Raw genomic sequence first — 26,046 nt, forward strand, 5'->3', positions numbered from 1 at the left:
ATTTCTATTATATGCAATTATATTATATTATATGCATGTATATATGTGCTATATTATTATATATCATTGCATTACATATTACATACTATTATATTATGCATATTCTATATACATGCATTTATATATAGACACATATAATTATATATTATGTTACATTATATTTTATATATTCCTATCTGTAATGTGATACATAACATGTCTTTATATATAATACATGTAATTATATATAATATATATACTTTAGTATTTATTAATATATTTTATACTAGTTGTTACTATTATATACTATTATTGTATATTAAATATAAATTAGATTTAGAATTGAAGAGTCTCTGCTAGCAGAAGCCAGCTGAGCTGTTTGTTTAGTCCAGTAGTAGCACTCCATGGGGAGGAAAACCAAGGTTCTCAATCCAGCAGCAGGTTCTCCTGCGATTTATTTTATTAGGTTTACATTCTCTTTAATCTGTTAGATATAGTGGGTGGACCAGAGCCTCTGGATTCAATTTAATAGCTTCAATTACATGTGGAAATCATACAGTATGTAAATCAGTACACACTAGATGTGACATAATTACAAGGTCAGTCTGGACAATGTTTTGTTGAAGTGCTACTTTAAGTGACTAATTTCAATGCGTAAAGTGTATTCTTTTATGTTTGAGGGCTAATGTACTGAATTGTTCTTTCAGAAACATCATTCCAATGTAATGTTAGAGAGCAGGAAAGTATTAACAGCCAAATTTCCCCAGGCCATACACTGGACACCTAATTCTGTATATAAGCATCTCTGTTCAGAATTTTGCAAAGGTAAGGACCTGAAAATCAGACTATGGGTATGTATACCTGTAACATTTAGATTAAACTGACTAGGGTTATGTTAATCTAAATGCCCATCTGTGCAGGCATTCAGAGGGGTTAAATCAAGTAAGAAGTTGCAGGTCCAATCTAATTTAGTTCATCTAAGAAGGTGAACTTAGATCAGAAACAGGCTAATGCTATCTGTAGAACATCAGTTTGGTTTGGAGTACACCCCGGGGACTGGGAAAGCCCCATCACTTGCACCAGCCCTGGGGCTGTGCTTTTCCTACCCACCACCAATCCCTTCCCCAGATGGACAACACCTCCACCCCCCTGGACCTGCCAGCTCTCTTTGATCTTGCCAACCCCCCACCTGGAACTGCCAACTTCCTGCCCACAAAACCCGTTTCTTCTTGCTGCTTGCCTCTCTCCCACACTGGGTTCCCTGTGCAGCTCCTGGCAGTGATGAATGGCTATACGTGCTGTTTCCGGTCTATGTTCACGCGACTTAAGGTTTCTTGAATATAGACTTAATGTGGTAAATGGCTGTATGCATTCTATGTAATGATTTGAGAAGACGCTAGTTGGGTTCTGTGGTCAAAGTAAAGAGAATAGTGCATGTACATCTAACTGTAACAATTTAAAACATTTACAGAAGTACTCTGTGCGCATGTCTACATGAGATGCTAATTGTGCACTAGCTTAATAACACCGTGCAGTAGTGCGCCAGGCAAAAACTGTGCTAATACGCTACTGTACAGTAATATTAGGCTGCTGTGTAGTACATGCCACTAAAAACCCATGCACCAGCACTACTGCGCAGCAGTGAGAGTTACTGTGCATTGATTCAGTACTTGGTTAACCAAGTACTAAACTCAATGTGCTGTAACTACGGTGCATTAATGAATATGTAGATGTGCCCTGTGGCCTCCAGGTAAGAGTAATTAGAAGTTACTAGCTTGCTCTCTGTTTCTAGAAGTATAGCTTTTGGATGTTCTTATGGCTAATGTAAAAATAACCATGCTTTCCCTGGTCTGATTCACTAGTACATGGCTAGAGATAAATGTCATTACATTTTATTTACTGCTTAAACACATGAGTAAACTCCTGTATGCACTGGAATCAATGCCAAGATTCTCACTGACTTCAGCTGAGCCAGGATTTCACTGATATATTCAAGATGGTTTACACAAAGTGCTATTTCACAGATATTATAGGAGAGTTGCAAAAGGTCCCCAGATCTTATTTCAAACACCAGTCATTATTGTACAATGATAAAATATCAATTTGTACATGCATACGGGCATGGCAAAGAATGGGCACCGCAGTGGAATACAATTATATAAGACCTCAAATGCAAAAGCATAGATTTTATTGTATTTTGTTGAGACTAGATATTAAAGAAAAGATGTGTAATATATCAAAGAAAAGAAGCAGTTTTGTGGACTAGTTACATATGCCTATTAAGTGTGCAACAAAAACAGAGAAAGCAAAGAAATTACAATATATCCATATAAGTTATGTATGATCATGTTAAAAGTTTGATGTTAACAAGTTCCCTTGTCTTTCATTATCATGTGATCTGAGCTATGGACATTCTGACTTGAAAACCTAAGTTAATCCATACTATTTTCATAATTATGCTTTAGTAAAGCATGTTTCATTAAACTGGTTATTACACAGCAAGTCCTAGTGAATGCCACAGTTAGTCTACTCGCTTAAGTTAATTTTACATCCAGTCCACAGATTACTTCTAATTTATTGTGAAATTCCAGAAAGCAAACATCTATGCAGAAAGGCTTTGCTGATGGGCAAGGCATAATTTATTGCACATAAGTACCATTATTTATCATTACACTCATTATAGTGCAAAAGACTTGACTTAGCCTTTAAAGTAACACAATTTGTGATTAGATGTAGAAGGTTAAGAAGAAATAAAATCCATTTCTCCCTTCATATGGCTTCTCAAGCTAATGGCAGTATGAACCATTTGTGAAACTAAGAATAACTTAAGTGCAGTTTTTAATATTTCTGTACGAAAGTTTGAAATTTAATTAAGCAATCTAAATGGGGATTTTCTTCATAACTGAAAAACATTTTCTGGAAGAATGGAAGAACAAGCACAGTCTCTTAGTATGAACCATGGTTACTGTTTCTCCCCCAGTGATAGTTTTTCACTGCTTTGATCTTTCTTCATGCTAACTAATTTTCATTTGTCTCTTCTTGTTTTCAGAAAGGTAAAATATATGGTACAGCAAGAGGTTCTATCAAATCTTCTCATATTAGTTGGCTGCTGAATACAAGTTGTGCACATCTAACAATCAGCTCCAGATCAACATGCCAAAAACCAGAGCCCTTAATCTACTCCTCCCAGCCCACTTATCCCCTTCTCCATCATTGGGAATAATACCATCATTGTGTCTGTCACTCAGAATATTATCTTAGGCTTTGACCTCTCTCTAAGTCTGTGCTTCAAGACTCTTTAAATTTTGCAGATTCCTTTTGTATAGCATCTCAAAGATACAGCCTTTCTTATCCACTGACCTGTAAAACTCTTCACATCTCCATGAAAATACTACAGCATCTTTTTCCTCAGGTTTTAACAAATGCCCCTTTGCCCTATTTATTATATCCATCCAAAAGGCTGTTGCAAAGATCAATTTCCTAGTTGTTGCTTTAACTATGTTACCCCTCTTTGGACTTCTCCATTGCCCTCCCCACCCTTCTCTATAACATCTGATCTGTCACTGCCCTGCATATTTCTCACTGTGCTGTGGAGTCGCATCCTACCTCTGACTAGCTGATGATGCCAGTTTCCACTGCCCATTTGCTAATTTTTCAAACAAATACCCTTTTGCTTTCTCCCATGTTGCTCATGGTTAGGAGGAGCTCCTTGTAGACATCTGTAAAGCTACTTTATTATTATCCGTCAGATCTTTCCTTAAAACTCTCCTTGATGCCACAAAAATGTGACAACAGGAAGACTGCTGGTATGAAGAGACCACTGCTTATTAAGCCACCTACAAATGTCAAAGAAGAACAGGGTGTGGAAGAGCAACTTTTCAGAAAAGCACCCCCTGGGAGGACGAGGACCAATGGGTACAAGCTAGTCAGGGAAAAGTTTAGGCTAGACATATGGAAAAACTTTTCCTTGCGGGAAACCAAAATCTGGAACACACTTCCAGAAGAGGTGGTGCAGTCACCATCCCTAGCAGTGTTCAAGAGGAGGCTGGACAAGCACTTTTTGAGCTCGTTTGAACCCATTACCTCTTGCCTATGGCAGGGGACCAGACTTGATGATCTTACAGGTCCCTTCTGGTCCTTCTTTGTATGATTTCAGGAAAAAGGAATGTCTAAAACACATTTCTAACTTAAACAGTACCATCTTTACTCAAATCCAGGATGAGTTTTTTCCCCCCATTCAGCATGGGGGAAAAAGCGCCTCAACTTTGACTAGAGTAGAAGGTGGAGCTGAGGGGAAGGCAGCTCTGGCTCCAGGCCTGAGGCCAGAGGCCAGAGTCAGAACCAAAGTCAGAGTCACAGCATCCACCTGCCCCCTGTCCTACTTCTTGTTTTCTGCAGCCTTTGGCTCCCCTCCTGACCCCCCACAACCTAAGCCCCATCCTCCCCCCACTACTGTCAGGTGCAGCTCTGGCTCCAGCTCCATTCCCTTCCAGGGCACAGAGCATGTAGAAACTCAATTCCTTGCTGGTCAGCCCCAGGATACCACTGCATAGTGGTCATCCTTCCATGTGCTCCATGCCCTGGGAAGGAATGGAGCCAGAGACACGACTGACAGTAAGGGGGGCGGGGAAGGGGGCAGAGGCTGTGGGGAGCAAGCAGTGGGAGCAGAAGCTATGAAGGGGCAGGCACTGGGTAGAGGCTGCAGGGGGCAGGAACCAGGGGTGCAGGGTGTCACACACAGGGGAGGCAGGTGGCAGGAAGTGCAGCCACCATGAAGGAGGGATCTAAGGCTCCAGGAGTAAGAAGGGGGGGGGGGTAGAGAGAAAAGGGCAAGGGTGCCCTAGCCACTGCTTTCCTTACTGTAGCAGTGGGGAGACTGAATTTAATATGACCCTCTGATAATAAGATTCTGTAACTAGACAATAAGAACAAATTTATAAATTTTCCATATATGGAATCTAATTATGGGGGAGTTATCTTAAATTCAAAGTCATGTTGGATTCAGGGAAATACAGTATATATTCTTAAATGAAACTGCCTGCAGACATTCAGAGGAGTTAAATCTAGTAAAAAGTGGCAGGTCCAATTTAATTTCATCTGAAGGAAAAGCGAAGCAAAACAAGCAAGCACAATAAATACCATGCACAGAATCTAAAAAGAGTTGTATATTTCTAACTCCTAAGAACTGAAATCTTGCTTTGTACAACCTAATATATTTAATTCATTATAAGTTTAGATGTTTCACATAAGATATTAAAATATATGCCCCCTTCCTTAAAACATTTACAGTCTAATTTTTAGACCGAACTACATTTGAGGCTTGAGAAACATGATAGACCATAAAAGGAGGAGGGCTTTAGCAGTACAGTGACTTGACTACTTGGTTTAGACATCTGTCCATTGTAGTTTTTTAGGTAAGCTTTCTTTCATTTTTTGGAAAGAAGAATACAGATATTGAATACTTTTGACTTGCTTACTGTATGTTTCAGGGGAAAACTATCAGGTTATCTTAGAAGAAAATGGTGGTCTAGAGGGCAAGACTAGAGTTTATATCCTGACCATAGGAAGTGGCATCAAAAAAGCCACAGAGTATATTATGGCATAGAGGGTGGAATCATTTTTAGCAGAGGCAGGAATTATTTTTAACAAACTACATTTGAGTATTTCTTTCTCTTTGGGTTGTGAATTTGTCTCTTATTGAAAACAATTAATACTAGGTTTTATGTGAATAGATTTCAGCTAATAAATTGTAATATTAAATGACTACACCTAAGTCACATTCCTTTGTTTGTTGCTCGTGAGTCTATGAGCAACTCATAGAACTGGAGAGAATAAGGCACCAGACCTTTTGTTAAGGAGAGGGTAGGGACAGTTTGAAGTGTTAGGAGGTGCTAAAATTGCAGGATGATTGAATGTATTTTCCTTCCACTATCTGTGGAGGGCCTCAGGTCATGCGCACACTAGCTAGTTCCTCATTGTAAAATTTGGTAGCTATAAATTTGAAGCAGCTGATGTGTGGTAATTGTGAATGTGCATTTTTATGCCATAGTAGATGAAAGCTGAATTACTGTACTTTAATCCTTTTTCACTGATGGTAACGTAAGTTGATACTACCTGAGGCACCTATAACTGTGTTTTCTGTGACTCCTCCATGGAAAGCCAGATAGAGAAGAATTCTGTTTCCTTTTGTATGCCTAAATAGCAGCCTTCTAAATGTGTAAGTGGTCTTTCTGGCATGTACACATAGGTTGTAATTCTATGTGCTGTGGACTTGTAAGCTTGAGCTCATAGACTGAGCATGTGTAGTTACGCTACACACAGGTCAGACATTACGTGGTTTTGTACACATACTGATTCTGACTGTGTAAGTGTGTTTAGGTCACGGATGTAGCTGACCAGAAATCTATGAACTGAGCTTCAGCCCACAAAAGTTTGTGCCCCCCCACACACTTTGATTAGTAGGGGTGTGTGCATGTATGTGTGTACATACATGCATGCATACTTTGGTTACTTTGTAAGGTGCAAATCTACTGTCTTCTACAGAACCTATGACCAAGGAGTGTTAGATGGAGGAGGATGTTCCTCACATGTCTTAGCCCAGTAGCTGAGTTGTTAGGATATTTCGATAGCAGGCAGAAAACCCCAGTTTGAGGCCTCTGACCAAAAGAAGCTTGACCTTGCATCTGTCTGACTTCCCAGCATATGACTTTTTCAGTGAAAAATCAGGTTTTTTTCCACAGGAAAAGTACTTTCTGACCTATTCTATTAGTGAATTAATGGTTGCAAGACTATTTGCTTGTTTAGCAGTGCTGAAATGATGAGGACTGGAGAACACAGAGGGCCATCCTTTCTGGGAACAGGCCTGGGTCTTGGAACCTTATACATCTCAAGTCTTCCACTCCCTTCCTTCCCCAGTTCCCTTTGTCTAATTATATCTAAACTGGTTCTGTGGAGTGCTGTGGAAGAAGGAAAAGTAGGAAAAAAATGGCAATACCTTCATCAGGATGAAAGTGAGTTTTCACATAGTCTGGGCTTGTAGAAATCACTGAAATCATTTAGAATATGGTAAAATTCAGTCACCAAGGAAATACATACAGCTGTGTTTGCATGGGGAAAACCCACGTTTGCTCAGGCAGACTAGGTAACAATGTGTAGATATAGCCATGGCGTGCTGGTGTTGGAATTAAGTTCATAAATAAATGAAGGTGTTTGCTTTCTTTACTCTTGCATGTCATCCACCAAGTTTGGAAAAATGGCCCTTTTTCAATATAAGTCTTTTTAAGGCAGATATAAAGAGAAATTCACTTTAAATAACAGCATAGGGACAAGACTAAAACATTCAATACATAGATGAAATTACTGTAATCAGCAGAGAGGAGTAGCACGTTTAGAAGATTTCAGAGAATAGCTGAATCTTATGTATAACACAATCAAACTGTCAACATTTAGTTCTACCTTTATTCATTTCCTGAATGTTCTGATTAATTTAAATCATGATTAATTGAGCAGTGAAATGTTCAGGAAAGTATCGTTAACAGAACAATTTATTATAGACAACTTCCACCTGTCCTCAGTAATAAAAGGCTTCATTAATAGTTAGCTGCTTAGACCAGGGGCAGACTAAATATGGCCCACAGGCTGCATTCAGCCCATCAGGCCATTCTATCTGGCCCATGGGGCCCTTAAAAAATAGAAAATTAATAGTTATCTGCTCCTGGCTGCCTGTCAAAGAAGACAGGAGACAGGGGCAGTAGGACCCAGGGGAAGCCAGCAGCAGGATCCAGCAACCCAGCAGCAAGGCTGGATTTGCCCTGCTATCCCCCAGGCCCTCTGCTCCCACACGCCCCAACCAGAAGCCTCTGCCTAGCAGAGCCTTCTGGCCTGGGACCCTGGAGCTCTTTCCTGTTTCTCTCTGCTGGGGAAGTGGTAGGGGGAGGGGGAAGGCCAGGGGAGGACCACAGGTGTTTGCCCCAGTCCTCAGGGCCAGGCTGGGTGGCCCCGGCTGAGTGATGCAGTCCAGCCATGCAGTCAGGGACCACGTGGTGCTGCAATGGCAGGCAGCAAGCAGGAAAGCAGGGAAATGGCAGCATGTGTGTGTGTGTGTGTGTGTGTGTGTGTGTGGAGGGTGGGACAGAATGTGTGTGTGTTTGTGAGGTGAGTCCCACATGCACACTCCACCATACGCATACACCCACACCACCCCCACACTCCCATACCCATACCTCCTCACACATCCCAAACACCCTCCCCCAGCACACAGGCCCCCCCCTAAAATCCCCATACCCATCCACACCCCAAATATCCACACACACAGCCACATTCCCTCATTCCACACCCCATGCCTATCCCCCACACCCTCCCACACATCCACAGCCCTTCATTGCCCTATAACCACTCTCCCATGCCCCCCACCCTCCCACAATATACAAGAGTAAGACTTCATTTTAAGCTATTGTGAATCACAGTTTCATAGTTTCTAGGGTTGGAAGGGACCTGACTAAATCATCTAGTCCGACACCCTGCCATGGCAGGAAAGAGTACTGGGGTCAAATGACCCCAGCAAGGTATTCATCTAACCTCCTCTTAAAAACCCCCAGGGTAGGAGCCTGCACTACTTCTCTTGGAAGTTGGTTCCAGATCCTAGCCACCCTGACCATGAAGTAGCACCTCCTGATATCTAGCCTAAACCTACCCTCAGCCAGCTTGTGACCATTATTCCTGGTCACTCCCGGCAGTGCTCAGGGGAACAGGGACTCCCTCAATGCCTGCTGATCCTCCCTGACTAGTTTATAACAGGCCACTAGATCCCCCCTCAGCCTTCTCTTTTTAAGGCTGAACAGGTTTAGGTCCCATAGCCTCTCCTCATAGGGCCTGCCTTGCTGTCCCCTGATCATGCGAGTGGCCCTCTTCTGGACCCTCTCTCTGTTGTCCACGTCCCTCTTGAAGTGCGGTGCCCAGGACTGGATGCAGTGCTCCAACTGCAGCCTGACCAGTGCCACAGAGGGGGAGGATCACCTGTTTGGACCTGCTCAAGATGCATCTGTGGATGCATGACAAGGTATGGTTGGCCTTCTTGACTGCCTCCCCACACTGCCGGCCCATGTTCATCTTGGAGTCAGTGATGACTCCAAGATCCTTTTCTGCCTCTGTGCTGACAAGAGGGGAGTTCCCCAACCTGTATGTATGGTGCCGGTTGTTCCTCCCCAGGTGCATCACTTTGCACTTGTCTGTGTTGAAACCCATCCTATTCTCATCCACCCACCCTTGTAACCTGTCTAGGTCTGATTGAAGCCTGTTGCTTCCTTCTAGTGTGCCCACATCCCCCCACATCTTAGTGTCATCAGCAAATTTGAACAGGGTGCTTTTTACCCCCTCGACCAAGTCACTGATGAAGATGTTGAACAGTGTGGGCCCGAGGACCGAGCCCTGTGGAACCCCACTGCCCATGTCCTTCCAGGTTGAGAAGGACCCATCAACTACCACCCTCTGGGTGCGGCCCTCCAGCCAGCTGGCGACCCATTTGACTGTGTGGGTGTCGACACCACAGTCCCCCAGTTTCTTAATGAGAACGGGTTGAGAGACAGTGTCGAAAGCCTTCCAGAAGTCCAGGAAGACTATGTCCACTGCTACCCCCACATCTAATGATCACCTCTATGTACACTACAGAAAATGTCCATGTAAATCACGGCAAAAATATTTTTTGAAATCAGATTAAATGAATGTTGTAGATGATTGATTTTTAGAATATAATTTGGTATTTTTCTGGTTCTGAGATGGCAAAACCCCTCGCTGAAAGGAGTACTTCTGGAGGCAAGGGGAAGGACTTCTGATGGCAAAGGTCAGGGGTTAGGGGGTGGAACTTCTGGGCAAAATATGATGGTCAGGGGGAGGGGCACCTGTCAAGGAGCAGGGCTACCCATGCAGCCCTCAACAGCTTGCCAAAACTTGGTAAGCAGTCCTCCACCCAAAATAATTGTCTGCCTCGGTTTAGATGGTGAAATGAAATACAGTTTCACCAACCAATGGATGACATATGCATTAGGTTTAGTTCAAGCAACTGTGATAGAAGTGGAGCAGTCTTTAAACAGACCAAACATACCATGGAAACAAGTGAAAAATGCCATGCATTTCTTACTGACGTTTCACTACATTCAAACCATGAGTATGATGTCTAAAAAGATTATTATAACACTTATCAATATTTTGAACACAAAGAGATGCTTAAATTGCCAGTCACTGTAAATTATTTCTTAAGTACTAACCACCATAGTCTCTATGCCCCAAATAATTAAAAAAGAACAGCTTTCTCTCTTATAGAGAAAATATTAATTTGGGGAAAAAACAAATTCAGTTTGTGAAAGGAAAAAGCTGCAGTATCTTCTTAAACATCTTGTTCCATAGTGAGAAGTATAACTGTGACTGTGCTTGGAATCTGATCAGGAGTATAGTTTTATATAGTTTATATCGGGGTGTCAAATATACAGCCTATGGTGGGTTATGCGGCCCATGGGGCTTCTCTCTGGCTAGACAATCCACTGCTGCCTGCTTCTTACCGTGGATCCTAGAGCCCCTGTGCTGGAGCACTCAGGAGATGCTCCTCTGCACTTACCTGCTTACAAATTTCCAGTTTCCAATCACTGTTCAGCATTCAAGCCTATGGTGGGGTGGCGATAAGTGAGCAGTGACAATAACTTGAGACATTATTGACACAGTGGCACTGGCAGCCATGGTAAAAAGCCCCAAACTTTAGATCAGGACCACAAGAAGCCCCATGGTCCAGCTCTGGCTGCCAACTTCTTTGCATTTGATCCCTATATCACATTATGGTATAGGTCATGGTGGTACAGTGATAAAAGTGTATTGCTCTGTGAGATGTAAGGGGCCTTGCGTGTTGTAGTGCCGGGTGTGCAGCCCCTCCCCTCAACTCACCTGCCATGACTTGATGTTATTCCATAAAGAGAGAGAGTTCAATGGAGATCTTCTTCCTGGGAGGGCTTCCCCGGGAAACGGCAGTACTCACGGTTCAGGCGCAATGTTCCATGGGGCTCTGCCTCCCCTACACCCTGTCCACTTGCCAACCAGATGGGCATCAGCACAATGGTGGTTTGGTCTTGCTGGCTTGACCACAGCTTGCCTCGAGGGGAATCCCACGTCTGAGTGGGCTTGGTCGGTATTTGTCTGGCCACCCCTCCAGCCTCGATGAGTAGCCTTCTCTCCCTCGAGGCTGGAAAGCTATATATGCATAATGTAGCGCCTACTGCAGTGCTTCTGAGTAGTGCACTTTGTTCTTATGCCTCTTCTCCCTCTCCCCTATCTTCCTTTTTTTTCTTTTCAAAAGAAATAGACTCCTGGGGAGGAAAGGGAACTGGAGCTGACTCCTTTCCCCTAGCCTCCTACAGGGGGCTCAAGTGCCTCCCCGATCTTCTGCCGGTGCTACGTGGGCTGCACTGCTCCTCTCCTATGCTGGAGCCTCAGCGTGTCTAGCATGCTCCAAGCCTGCCCACGGTCTCTCCGGCTCCTCTGCCCCCCAGATTCCAGTGGGGCTTTTAAATCTTCCCGCAGTGGCTGGAACGGCCGCTGCAATTAGTCCAGCTGTTCCTCACCTGGGAAACAGCTAATTAAACAGCCGTCGTAATGCCAGCTCACACAGCTATGTTTGCTGTTCCTGCTCTGTCTGCCTGACAGAAGGTAAGTTTCCCCTGTGGGGGAGCTGTTTATGGGGTTTGGGCCCTATGGGGACTACCTTCTCTCCTTTGGGAGCCTGTGGGAGTGCCTCACCGCCACACTCTGCTTCCCAAGGTATTAGCTCTAGATCTTCCCTAGCTAAATTGCCAGTGACTAGGTCACTGGCCATTTGGGCTGAACCATCAGAGATCACTGGACATGAATTCTGGCCATGTAACTCCCTTGCATACCACTGGCTACAGAAGCTGGAGTGCTTCACCTACACTCGTCTGAGCCTTTTAGATTCATTTGGAACATGGTTGATTGATACTAGTAGCAAAAAATATGCACTGGTAGATGGAAGAATTTTGGGAAAGGTTCATAGGACCATTGGAAAATAGGGATGGACAGAACCTCTAAAAGTCATCTGTTCCAACCCCCTGCTCAATATAGGAGCATCTCTGAGTAAACCATCCTGGCCACATATCTATTCAACTTGCTCTTGAAAATTTCCAGGGATGGAATTTTACAACTTCTGTAGGTAGCCATTTCCAATGCTTGACCACCCTCATAGTAATAAAGTTCCTTCTAATCTCCAGCTTCAATTTTCATTGCTGAAGCCTGTGTCCATTGCTCCTAGTTTTGTCCCCTTTGTCCAAAGTAAAAAAGCCTATCTCCTCTGAGATATTTGAAGACTGTTATCAAAACTTTCCCTCAGTCTTCTCTTCTCCTGGCTAAATAACCCTAGCTCATTCAGTCTTTCTTCGTAAGTTCCCATGCCTGCTCTCCAGGCCAATAATAATCTTGGTTGCTCTCTGGTGGATTCTTTCCAAACTGTCCATGTCCTTCTTGAAGCAAGGTGCCCAAAATTGGATACTATACTCCATGTGAGGCCTTGCCATTGCTGAAAACAATAGAAGACTCACTACCCTTGATTTGTAACTTACATTCCTGTTAATACAACCCAGTATACTGTTGACCTTTTTTGCAATAAGAGCATAATGTTAGTTTATATTCAGCTTATAGATTCATAGACGTTAGAGGCTGGAAGAGACCTCATGAGATCATCAGGTCCAGCCCCCCTGGCAGGAAAGACTGCAGAGGTCACATGACCCCAGCAAGGTGTACATCTTTTGAAGATCTCCAGGGAAGGTGACTGTATCTCCTCTTGGGGGAGTCTTTTCCATACTCTGGACATATGAACCATAAAGAAGTTTTTCCTTATGATCTTTATTATCTACTGTAACTTCCTGTGTTTCTCTGCAGTACCGCAGCCAGAGCTGCAGCCAGGGAATTTGACGCCCAGTGTAAGTATTATACAGAGTACCTCCTATACACTACTGCATAATTACTTCTGTTTGATTTGATGTCCCCTCCTCCCCACCATGCAAGGGCTCCCAGTGCCGGTGTTGCTGGCAGCACCTTTATTATGGTATTGAACACAGCCTTGAGACAGTCATTCCCCAGTCTGTATTTATACATGCAATTATTCCATTCCAAGTGTAGGGCTTTAAGCAAGGACAAGTTCAATCTCACTGGGTCAGTTTCAGACCATTTCTTCAATCTATCTAGGTCATTCTGGATCCTAGCTCTACCCTCCAGAGTGTCTATAACACCACCCAGCTTGGTGTCATCCACAAATTTGCTAAGTGTGCACTTGATCCCACCATCTCAATCATCAATGAAAATATTAAACAATATCAGAGCTGGGACAGACCCCTGGGAAACCCTACTTAAAAACCTCTTCCCTTGGAGTGCGCCAGTGTTGACTACTAATTAAGCACAATACACCCACCTTATCTACTTTTATCTTGTCTGTATTTCCTTAGCTTGTTAATGAGAATATCATGGAAGACAGTGTCAAAAGCCTTGCTAAAATCACATCCACTGCTGTCCCCACATCCACAGAGCCTGTCACATTATCATAGAGGGAAATCAAGTTGGTCAGCCAGGACTTGCTTTTAAAGAATCTGTGCTGGTTGCTCCTGATTACCTTGTTCTCCTGTAGATGTTTCACAGTACATTCCTTGAGGACCTGCTGCAGTCAGATGGACTGGTCTGGTCAGTTTGCTTCTACAGTGATGGCAGTAACCCCCCACCCCCAACAAACAAACTAACAACATTGCCAGTTCCAAATTAGAGGATAATTAGAGGAAATTAGGGGATATTTCTTCCCCAGTGTTATTTCTCCCTCTCTTCAATCTATAAATTCTTCTCTTACAGAATCAGGCCTGAGACATCCATCCAAACAAAATTGTCTCTCATGCCTTGTCTTTTCAAGTTAGGTTTTCTTGTGTGTGCCCTGTGAGCCTGTTAACATTTCAATGGAACAAAATCCTGACCAAGGCCAGGACCAAATTTGTCTTGCAAACACTGGATAGAAAATAAACAGGCTGTCCAGAAGTGTCAATAATGGTACAGCAGGTCAACAAGTAGCAACATATTTAAAAATGTGAAATGTCATATATTACTTCTATGGGGCAGAGAACTGAACTTTGGAAACAGCTTGAAATCTTATAAAGCAGAGGCACAATTTATGGGTTGGAAATATTGTGCCTTGTAATTAATTATGGGCCTGGATTTTATTAATTACTAAAGAGCTTTTTGTGGTATATTATTTAACTATTTATTTATTGCTATACATTCATAGAATTGGTCTCAGTGGTAGCAGCTGTGAAGATGGTAACACAAAGTAATATTTTTTATCTGAAATTATGACTAGGACATTTCAGAGAAAAAAAATTAAATTCCTTAAAATGGAAAGTTGATAAGGTAAAAATGGGTAGTCTAAATACCATTGCTCCAAATAAATGTCCTAGAAATGGACAAAAGATAATAAAATACATTATTCCATTCTGCTGAATGAAGTGACTTTCAAGGGCTGATTAGCTCCATCGCTGAGAGGGTTAACGCTCTGCCTGTTATAACAAGTGCCTATGAAAAAGGTATCTGATCTGAAAACCAACTATACCAACCATGAAGTTATTTCAATACTTTTTGTCCTAATAATTTGATTAATTTCATTATCATTTTGAAATTACCCTATTTTACATAGGATAAATCATTTTCTAATAAAGAGCAGTTAGAAGGGGTACAATTTTGACTTCTTCTCAATGCTATTAGCAGTTCTACTACATTTTTTGCAACCTCTGCCCCACTAATAGGTGGTATATACTGAAGATGAATATCATTTTTGATAGTGATTGAAAAAAACGTTCTGTTCACTAAAAAGGTGGTTTCTAATGTCCTGTGTCACTAACCCAGTATGAATCTGAGACACTACAAATGTATATGTATTTTTGCAAATAACACTCCCTAAAACCAATCTCCTCTCCCTTTCTCTTTCTCACTGCTCTTCCCCCATTAGGTCAAGGGTAGAGTAAACAAATTACTATTTCCTCAGGACAAATCCATCACTTCCCCCAGGAAAAGATCTAGTCCAACATTTCCCATTTGAGACATCACATAATGATTTTAGACATTTAGGAAATTGCAATCTATCTGTTGGGAAGAGAAAGGAAAGTAAGTACGTAATTGGAATTTTTCTTCCAGTTAAGTAGGAAAAATGCTTTCTTTAAGTATCCTAAAATGTTAAGATTTGAAAAAAAACAGTGCTAACATTCTGGTGAGCTTCAACAAGCCATATTATGATCTCAACAATAAGGATTTAGTTTTGGTAGATTTGTTTCTATAATAACATTATATGAAACAGAGATAAACAAAAAAAGAAACAATTGTAATTTTTGACAAAAATATAAACTGGTAATGGAGTCTAAGATTTCATATAAACATGACTGCATTTAAATGTAAGGGCAACAACAGGTTAGAAGAGATATAAACATAATTAACACAAAACAAAAGAATACCCATCTATCTCTTTACAGAAGGTATGTTTGCCTAAAGTGTTAATTAATGATTGATCAGTTCTTTGATTACATCAAAGTTTCAGGTGGGTAAGACTGGAAAAAGGGTAGTCAGATTGCACTGAGTATCATTAGGAAAGAAAGGTCTTCTTTTTATTTTAATGATGGCTGGTAGTGCTGCCTCGTACTAAGATTGTCTGGCACTTCCCATTCTAAGATCCTATTTTCAGTTGTTTATAACTTTGCTAAACCTTGATCATATACAGGTTTCCCTTGCTTTATGCTGTACATGCATTCCTAGAAAATGGTACATAACTCAAATCTGCATACAGAGAACTCATTTTACAATGTAACAAATAGGGACACGTTCCAAGACCTCGACTGTACTGATCCCCAGACCCATTACTACCACTTCCACAAGACAATTTTGGTACTCACCAACAGCAGACAGTACACACAAGCACAGGGCACTATCATAATGGAGCTGGCAACTACAGAAACATGTCACAGACAATGAGCAAGGAGCACAGATCCACACAGGAGACTAAATTTTGGTGTGCATCACTCCCACAATGCACTGCACAAAGCAGCTGACTGCAGGCTTCCACCACACCAAATCACATAAGAGTAAATTTACCTCACATATAACGAATTTTTGGTATAAAAAAGGGCCATTGCATAAAGTCGAATTTGCACATACAGAACCCTCATAAAGTGAGGGCAACCTGTAGGCAGAAATGTCACCACTAAGATAAACATACAGTATACTGTCTGTTCTTAGAAGTTCTCTCTGCTTTGATTCTCACAACTTTCTTCCTGTTTCATAGTTTCATAGTAAGTAGGGTCGGAAGGGACCTAAGCAGATCATCAAGTCCGACCCCTCTGCCGTGGCAGGAACACCCAGCAAGGTGTTTGTCTAGCCTTGTCCTAAAGACCCCCAGGGTAGGAGCCAGCGCCACTTTGCTCGGAAGTTGGTTCCAGATCCTAGCCGCCCTGACAGTGAAGTAGTGCCTCCTGATGTCTAATCTGAATTTACCTTCTGCCTGCTTGTGACCGTTATTTCTAGTCACTCCTGGTAGTGCTTGGGGGAACAGGGACTCCCCCAGTGCTTGCTGGTCCCCTCTGACTAGTTTGTAAGAGGCCACTAGATCCCCCCTCAGCCTTCTCTTGTGGAGGCTGAACAGGTTCAGGTCCTGTAGCCTCTCCTCGTAGGGTCTGCCCTACTGCCCCCTGATCATGCCAGTGTCCCTCCTCTGGACCCTCTCCATGTTGTCCACATCTCTCTTGAAGTGCGGCACCCAGAACTGGACGCAGTAGTCCAGCTGTGGCCTGACCAGTGTCGCATAGAGGGGGAGGATCACCTCTTTGGACCTGCTCAAGATGCATCTGTGGATGCATGACAAAGTGTGGTTGGCCTTCCTAACTGCGTCCCCACACTGCCGGCCCATGTTCATCTTGGCATCAATGATGACTCCAAGATCCTTTTCTGCCTCTGTGCTGACAAGAGGGGAGTTCCCCAGCCTGTAGGTATGGTGCTGGTTCTTCCTCCCTAGGTGCAACACCTTGCACTTGTCAGTGTTGAATCCCATCCTATTCTCATCCACCCACCCCTGTAACCTGTCTAGGTCCGATTGCAGCTTATTCCTTCCTTCTAGCATGCCCACATCCCCCCACATCTTAGTGTCATCAGCAAATTTGAACAGGGTGCTTTTTACCCCCTCGTCCAAGTCACTGATGAAGATGTTGAACAGTGCAGGCCTGAAGGACCGAGCCCGGGGAACCCCACTGCCCACATCCTTCCATGTCGAAAATGACCCATCTACCACCACTCTCTGGGTGCGGCCCTTCAGCCAGTTAGCGATCCATTTGACTGTGTAGGTGTCGACACCACAGTCCCCCAGTTTTTTAATGAGAACAGGGTGAGAGACAATGCCGGAGGCCTTCTAAAAGTCCAGAAAGACTAGTCCACTGCTACCCTTGCATCTAAGGATTTGGTGACCTGGTTGTAGAAGGCCACCAGGTTGGTCTGACAGGACCTGCCTCAAATGAACCCATGTTGGTTGCCCGTAAGCATAATGTCCCCTGATGGCCCCTCGTGGACATGTGCCAGAATAATTCTCTCAAAAAGCTTACCCAGGATTGAGGTAAAACTAACTGGCCTATAGTTTACCGGGTCCTCCTTTCTCCCTTTTTTGAAGATGGGAACCACATTGGCCCTCCTCCAGTCCTCTGGCATGACACCAGAGCACCACGAGTGCTCATAAAGCCATGCCAGGGGTCCTGCTATGACCTCAGCTAATTCCCTCAGCCCTCTGGGGTGGAGATCGTCCAGACCAGCTGATTTAAATATATACAGTCCCTCCAGAAGTTCCCTGACTAGATCCTCACTGACCCTTGGCCTAGGTGCGCCTCCCCTGGGGCCTGAGGGGGTCCCAGTGGGGGGGCTGATCCGGTCCTTGCTCAGGAAAATGGAGGCAAAGAAGTCGTTAAATAGGTTAGCTTTGTCGTTTGGTGTGATGACCAAATTTCCTAGCGTGTCTTGCAGGGGCCCCACGTTACCCGGAACCTTCTTTTTGCCCCCAGTGTATTTAAAAAAGGACTTCTTGTTGTCCTTGATCCAGGTAGCTAGTCCCAGTCCCATCTCCACCTTGGCCTTCCTGACCGCCCCCCTGCATCCCTGAATAACCACAGTATACTCCTCCCTGGTGATCGCCCCTCCCTTCCATTGGGTATACGCCTCCCTTTTGGCAAGGAGACATTTTTGGATGCTTTTGGTGAGCCATGGGGGCTTTTGTGCCCTCCTGCTCCCTTTGATCCATGTTGGGATTACCTCCCTTTGGGCTTGGAGGATCGTTTCCTTAAGGAGTGACCGCTCTTCTTGGACACTGGCTCCCCTCCCCTCCCCTCCCCTCCTCTCTGGGACCTCAGTGCTTCCCCGACTATTCTCCTTAGCTCATTGAAGTCCACTCTCCTGAAATCTAGGGCTGCTGCCTTGCTGCAGGCCTTTGCCACCTTGCACTGGATGGTGAATTCCAGCGGGCGATGATCACTGTCACCCAGGTGGTCAAGCACCCGCAGCCCCCTCACCAGGGGGGCATTGCCCATGGCCAACAAGGTGCCTCCCCTGGTGGGGCTGTGCACCTCCTGGGTTAGATGGAGGTCCTGCATTTTGGCTAGGAACCTACACGAGTGGTCAGACCTGGCTGACTGCTCTTCCCAGCAGATGTCTGGAAATTTCAGGTCACCCGTGATGACCACATCCTTTGACCTAACTACCTCCGTGAGCTGACTTAAGAATTCCTGATCTAGCTCTTCCCCTCGGTAGGGTGGTCTGTAGTAGACCCCCAGTGTTAAGTCTCTTTCCCCTTGACCGCCTTGTATTCTAACCCAGAGCACTTCAGTGTGCCCCTCCTCTGACCCTGTGCTACATGAGGATGTGTATTCCTCCTTAATGTAGAGTGCCACACTCCCACATTTCCTCCCTTTCCTGTCCCTCCTGTACAGCCTATAGCCCTTGATATTCACTGCCCAGTCATGAGTTGGGTACCACCACGTTTCTGTGAGCCCCACTATGTCTGGGTTGGTGTCAGCTAGCAGGAGGGTAAGTTCCTCTTGCTTGTTTCCCATACTACGAGCATTTGTATAGAGCCATTTGAGGCCTTCTGAGGATGTGTGCACTAGCCCCCTAATCTCAGCATTGCCCTGGCCCCTGTTGCTTACCTGTGTATATGTTCCATTTGTCAGTCTAGGCAGGGCCGTACTTGTGGATGCTGCTTGATTTAGCAGCCCAAGGCTTCCTCCGCCCTTGTCTTCCCCTTGGATTTCTTGACCCTGATCTTGGATCTCCCTAGAACTCAGCAGTGATCCTGAGTCTTAGACTACGTCTCTTGGACCTCCCCTCCTGGCTCCCCTGACACTTGGCTCCATGCTCTCTGCTCTACCTGGCCCAGACCCTGACTGGACGTTCTGGTAACCCATGCCCCTGCCTTCTGCCTACTGACCTCCTACTTGTTCCTCAGGGGGGTCTATCCACAGGCCCAGCTGCCTAAGTCCCAGCCAAATCCTCACACTAACCTCCTAGCAAAACTACACAGTCACTCAGACTCAGCAGAAAACATCGTTCCTGTTAGTTTAATTGTAATTTGAAAACAGTAACACAAGTTTTTCTGTGTAATTCTTAGGAAACCAGGTAGTCTGTCATTCACTTTTTGGACTTCCTGATCTGGTTATGTCTTCATTCATGTGACCAGTAGCTGAAACTAGATTATCAGTGATTGCAGGGCGCATGCCCTCCAGTCCAGGCCCATCAGTTGCGTGCAGATTGTGCGTTGAAGTCTTCTGGAGGACACTAATAAAGTGTTCTTCATTTGATTAGTGATCAGTAGACCCGTGTGAAGCAGCTAGTATTTGCTTCAGATTCGGCCAGTTCGGGGGACATTGATTCAATTTGGTGATTTGAAGCACTGTCCTGAATCGATTCAGCCAAATCTGATTTGGAGATTTGGCTGCTGCCAAATCAGCTGAATCTCTGAATCACACAAGCCCCATCCCCTGCCCACTCTCCCATCTGCGCCTGGCAGCAGCTCCCAGCTTTTTGAAAAAAAAGCCGCCATTCACCGGCTGCTGCCAGGCAGAGGAAATCCCCACTGCCCCCCCACTACTCTGCAGGGTGTGGGGGGCTCTTCCATAAGCTCCCTGACCCCTACCCACTCTCCCAGCCCCTCCCATGACTGCCCTGCCTGCCCCAGCTCCCAGCCCTTTAAAAAAAAAAAGTTCCGACTCACTGGTACCTGCCTGGTGGGTGGGGGGTGATCCACGCTGCCCCCCACTGCCCAATGCTGAATGGGGGGGCTCTTCCATGAGCCCCCAGAACCCTGAGGCTGCTGCAGCAGCTGATGAATCCGGGGCTTTTTTTTTTTTTAAGGGCTGGGAGCTGGGGCAGGTGGGGCAGCCATGGGGATGGGGCCAAGAGAGCGGGTGGAGCTTGGAGGGCTTGTGACAGAGCTCCTCTTGTGGTGTGGGGGCAGTGGAGGGCAGGGGGAATCACCCCCTGCCTGGCAGAACTGTTGAGTGAGTGCTTTTTTTAAACAACTGGGAGCTGGGGCCAGGCAGGGCAGCCATAGGGGTGGGAGCTGGGAGAGTGGGCAGGGGTTGGGGGTGTTCAGCGGGGCTGGAGGAGCACGCAGGGGATAGGGCCTGGCAGGGGTCTCCCCATGGTCCCCTCCCCGCTCCTCCAGCCTCCCCTCCCCTGCCCCCTACTTACCAGCATGGAGTCTGGGTCCAGCTCCCTGTTGCACCAGTGGGACTGCTTGAATGGCTGAAGCTCTCTGAATCTTTTCTGAATTGATTTGGATCTTTTAATTGGTCCCAATTCAATTCAGATTTGGAGAATCAGCCACCGAATCAGGCTGAATCTGATCTGAATTAAATCAGCACCCCAAACTTCGCACAGCTCTAATGACCAGCTTGATACCCAGATATATGGATATGCTAAGGACTAGGCCCATGTGAAGTGGCTAATATTTGCTTCAGATTTGGATTCTGCCCATTCAAGGGACAGTGATTTGATTTGGTGATTCAAATCACTGTCCCGAACTGATTCAGCTGAATCAGATTCAGAGATTCAGCTACTGCTGAATCAGCTGAATCTCTGAATCACACAGGCCCCATCCCCTGCCCGCTCTCCTGCCCCTCCTGGCCTCAGCTCCCAGCTCTTTAAAAAAAAAGCTCCCATTCACCAGCTGCTGCCAGGTGAGCAAGGCAATCCCCACTGCCCCCCACTACCCCCCACTGTATGGGGGGCTCTGTCATGAGTCTCCTGACCCCCACCTATTCTCCCAGCCCCCCCTCCAACCCCAGATCCTGGCTCTTTAAAAAAAAAAAGTTCTGACTCACTGGCACCTGCCAGGTGGGCGGGTGATCTCTGCTGCCCCTCACTGGCTTGTGCTATGTGGGGGCTCTGCCATGAGCCCCCAGAAGCCCTGAGGCTGTTGCAACAGCAGGGCTGTTAATTTTTTTTAAAGGGTCAGGAGCTGGGGCGGGAGGGGCAGCCATGGGGGTGGGGCTGGGAGAGAGGGCAGGGGTCGGGGGGGTGCTCAGAGAGGCTGGGGGAGCAGGCAGGGGATAGGGCCTGGCAGGGGTCCCCACATGTTCCCCTCCTCCAGCCTCCCCCTCACCCCCCACCCCCTACTTACCAGCATGGAGTCTGGGTCCAGCTCCCTGCAGCAGCCAGCAGGGACTGCCTGAATAGCCAAAAGTTTTCTGAATCTTTTCTGAATCAATTTGGAGAGCTTCAAATTAATTCAGACTTTTTAATTGGTCTCCTGATTTGATTTGGATTCAGAGATTCAGCCACCGAATCGGGCTAAATCTCTTCCAAATCAAATCAGCACCTGAAGCTTCATACAGGCCTACTAAGCACCCACAGCTGCAGCTAAGGTGAGCAGGAGCTGTACTTGGAACATACAAAGTACTACATAATAGTAGCATAACCAGTGGAGGGGATATGATTGGGGACCAGGTCTAGGTGCCGGTTTTGAGGGCAGGGATGAGAGGGGGCACAAAACAGCAGCCACCCTACTGCTAGCCAGGCCTCTGAGGCATAGTTCCAGCTGTTACCCCATGGGCTGCAGCTGCCCTGGATGCAGAACTCTCTAGATATGCCTTGACTACATAATGCCAAGTATATGCATTATATTTGATATGAAAGCATATCAAAATGGATGCTCCAAATTAGTGGAAACTTTCAGTTGTAGACTCTCTGAGCCTCAGTTTCCCATCTGTGAAAAAGATAATAGTACCTTTTCATTTCAAAGGGTTTCTGTGAAGATAAATTAATTAAGATATCTGAGGTAACTCAGATACTATAGTGAGTGGCATAGGAACAGACCCATGAAGACATAAATAAAGAGGTCCTCACAGCAGAGCTCAATTGTGTTCACTGAACAAGGCCATCCATTGGGAAACAAGGAGAAAACATATTACATTTTCTGTTCTGTGCACTGAATGAGGTAGGGTTCTGTGGCAAAATATTACGTTATCATGTAAGTAAAGACTATATAATCATGTGTACAAGGGGGCAACCTTACTTCTGGCTTTTCCAGTTTTTTGTGTACAACTTTAATAAAGATTTTAACATTTTTACAGCCCCGCTTACCGTAAGAGTGCTGATGTCTTTGGATAAATTTGTGCCACAGATTGCAAGGTAGTGCAGAGATACCCGAAGTAGCTTTAAATAAGCTTGCTCAGATATTAGATACAATCAAGCTACAGTGTTTTTGAGTGGGAGTATACACATTTTGTATCATTTTTGCAAGCACTTAACTGCAGGCATAGAACAGTTTAAACTAAGTAGTCCCAAAGACTAAATAGTTACTGAAGAACAATATCCTCTTATGACATACACCCTGTCAGCATGTTATAGGTTGGGATAGTGCCCCTCAGAAGGGAGGAGAATAGAAATAGGGACAACAGCAACAAGAAGATGAGAACAAGAGGGAGTACAAGAGAGCCTAAAAAGGGAGTCATTCCTTTTCCCGATGGTTAACAACCTTGTTAGCTGTCAGTTGCAAACAAACATCTAGGGGTCGCTCTTAAAATTAAAAAATATCACTGGTTCAGTTCCCCACCCAAAATGTCTGCAATCACCAGTAGTGTAATGAGGGGTGGGTGAGGGAGGCACAATCCCTGGGTATTTATTAAAGAGACATGGTGCTGGAATAGGGGTAGAAGGTGCCTGAATGGATGCAGCAATGCTTTTTTTCTGGCAGCTACAGGGTCTGGTTGCACCAACCAGGGGAAGGAGCCAGAGATAAAGGCAGGGAGGTGCTCACGACCCTATCCCACTGCTGAATAAAGAGTTTTATATCTTCACTCAGCATGGCATTTGATTGCGTCTGTGTGGGGCAGATGAGAGGCTTAACTCCTTGGTTGTAGGACACTTTCCCCCATAGCCCAGTGCCCAGGCCTCAAACCCTACCTACCATGTATGCCTCTGGCAGTCACTAAACCTCCTCTGGCAGTAGTGTTAACTAAGAGTGGGCAAGTGGGACACTAGCTTTGGGCTCTCGTTTACAAGGGGGTGCCAGAATGGTGTTGTAGCAATAGCACCTGTGCTGTGGCAATAGGCCATGTATCACAGGACTCTTTAACATCTTTCTAATCTGGTGCTCAGCATCTCAGCCCAGGTATCAAAATTCCTAGTTATACCTCTACTCCCAGACTGAATGAACAGCATCAACTTGGGAATATACAGCAACAGTGTACCCATTGGAGTGATTTGTATAATGCTCTTTCCTCTCCTGCAGGTAGGCAGGTAAGTCATTTCTTTCCAAACTAGAGCAAGAGTTGTTCTTTTTTTTTTTTTTAAAGATACATCAGTGTCATTGTGTTCATTGCATTGCTGCTTTATTTTCACTAAAACCCTCCTAAAATCACAGTTCTTTTTGCCTTTTATTTAGTAGCTCAGTGATATGCCTACTGGATCAACCCCTTCAGGAGAAGGTAAAGGGACACTTAGTTTGTGTATTCTGATAAGATCTCAGCATGAGATAGTGACTGCAATGATCAGCCTCATCAAGATGAATGTACCTCCTAACATGCTCAAAAGCAGAACTTTTATTAGGTGTCTGGAAGTGTTAATGTCAAAAACTGGGGTGCCTGCAGCATCAAGCAGTAGCTGAGAGAGGAATTTGGGAATGGAATTATGGATTTCAGTTATTCAGTCCCATCTAAATCACACTTAAGGATAATACTTTTATTAACTGTTCAGCGCTATCAAAACAAATAAGGAATTTTGCTAAGTGACAATCTGGTAATAGTATGACTTTAGTATGGAAAATGTGGGTTATTTCTGAAAATCTCAAAAACTTCTGTAATTAGATGTTTGTAAAGAGGAATTTGAGCTGTCATATGATCTACTTAATGAGATATAAAAATGCAGAGATTTCGGTATTTGGAAAAACAGAGTTTATCAGCACTGTATTATTTTTCTCTATTACAGTCTTCCTTTTGTGGCAATCATTAATAGCTTCTGGTACAATATTCTTCCATTAGTATTTTATTAATTTCCTGTATTCAAGTGAAGTGAGTCATAAAAATGAATGTAACAAGCATAAATTAAATTATTCACATTTCTAAAACAGGTGAATGCCCTTTTAAAATTTTAAGCTATTTGAATTTTCAATGTATTTCCCTTTTATTAACTTTTAATATAACTGATTAGTTAGGCCATCATTTCACAGGTCCTTATTGCCTATATTGTACATTTGATAATATAAATGTGTGGGGCATTTTGTTTAGGCTTATGTGTGTTTTTAAGTTAGAGATTTCTTAAATATGTTAAAAGCCCATATTTTCATTTAGCTTTTCTCTGCCCTTAACACCTCTAGCTGAATGCGTATCAGGAATTACACATTTGTTCCATATGCTCTATCGTGCTGCTGCTTAAACTAGAGGATAGAAGCAGTATTACAGTAATAGCAATGGACAGAAAAGAAGAAAATAAAAGCTGAAAGTTCTAATCAAAACTGTAATCAGAAGGATGACAAATGGTGAAGATTATTAAATTTTCTTTGCTCCCTTGATGAATTTAATAAAGAACTAATCAAAGATCATTAGAAGGCTTTTGTGCTTGGTTTGCATCGTAACTGGATTGCAATCGGAATGTGTTTTTTAGTGGTTATCTAGGGTTGAATTGGACATGTAAATATAAAAAATTAAGATATTTTTAGTATTTTACTTTCAGAATATGTATATAAAATGTATAAGCAGTTTATTGTTGGCATGCTTTACAGATAAACCTAGAGCTTTTTCATTCTGATTAGAAATTTTAAAATTGATATCAGTGTCTGGCTCAATTTTTTTAATGATCTTTGATTAGTTCTTTTCTTAATTTTCCAGGAAAATTAAAAAGAGGTATGTAATTTTCAGAGAATAAAATTATATAAATACTACAGCACTAGAACCACTAGCAATTCATGGATAGTCATATTAATGTCAAAAATGATCTTTCCCAATTCTGCAGGGTTAGTTTAACATTCTTGTTTTTTAAAGGGTGTCTTTTATCTGCTTTTTTGTATCTCTCTTTATGATTTATTGGTGCCAGATTAATGATAGGTGCCAGATGCACATACTGTTACAGTCTGCTGACATTTGCCTTGTTCTTCTGATTGCTGATACTTGCCTTGACACATGTTGTCTGACAGTGTGTGATGAAAATGAGGTATGACTTGTCTCTTCTGCATGGAGTGTTATTAAATGTATAACTAATGACTATTTAGAGAACATCCATACTTGAGGATGCCCCATCATACAAGTAATATGTGGGATGGAAATACAGTTATGGATTGCATTCTCCAAAACTAAGTTCTTTTTTAAAGGAACTACTTGGAGAATCTTGCTCCTATCATTTGTAGGTATATGTGTTGTATTGTATATGTATGAGGATGACTATTCCATTTTCAAAATCTTCATCTCTTTCCAATCCCTCTAAGTTTCATACATTTTGCAAATATAATCAGTATATTCTCTATCCTTGCAT

Source organism: Crocodylus siamensis, chromosome 2 (assembly GCF_052110815.1).
Source record: "Crocodylus siamensis isolate JL-2025a chromosome 2, ASM5211081v1, whole genome shotgun sequence".
NCBI classification, from domain to species: Eukaryota; Metazoa; Chordata; order Crocodylia; family Crocodylidae; genus Crocodylus; species Crocodylus siamensis.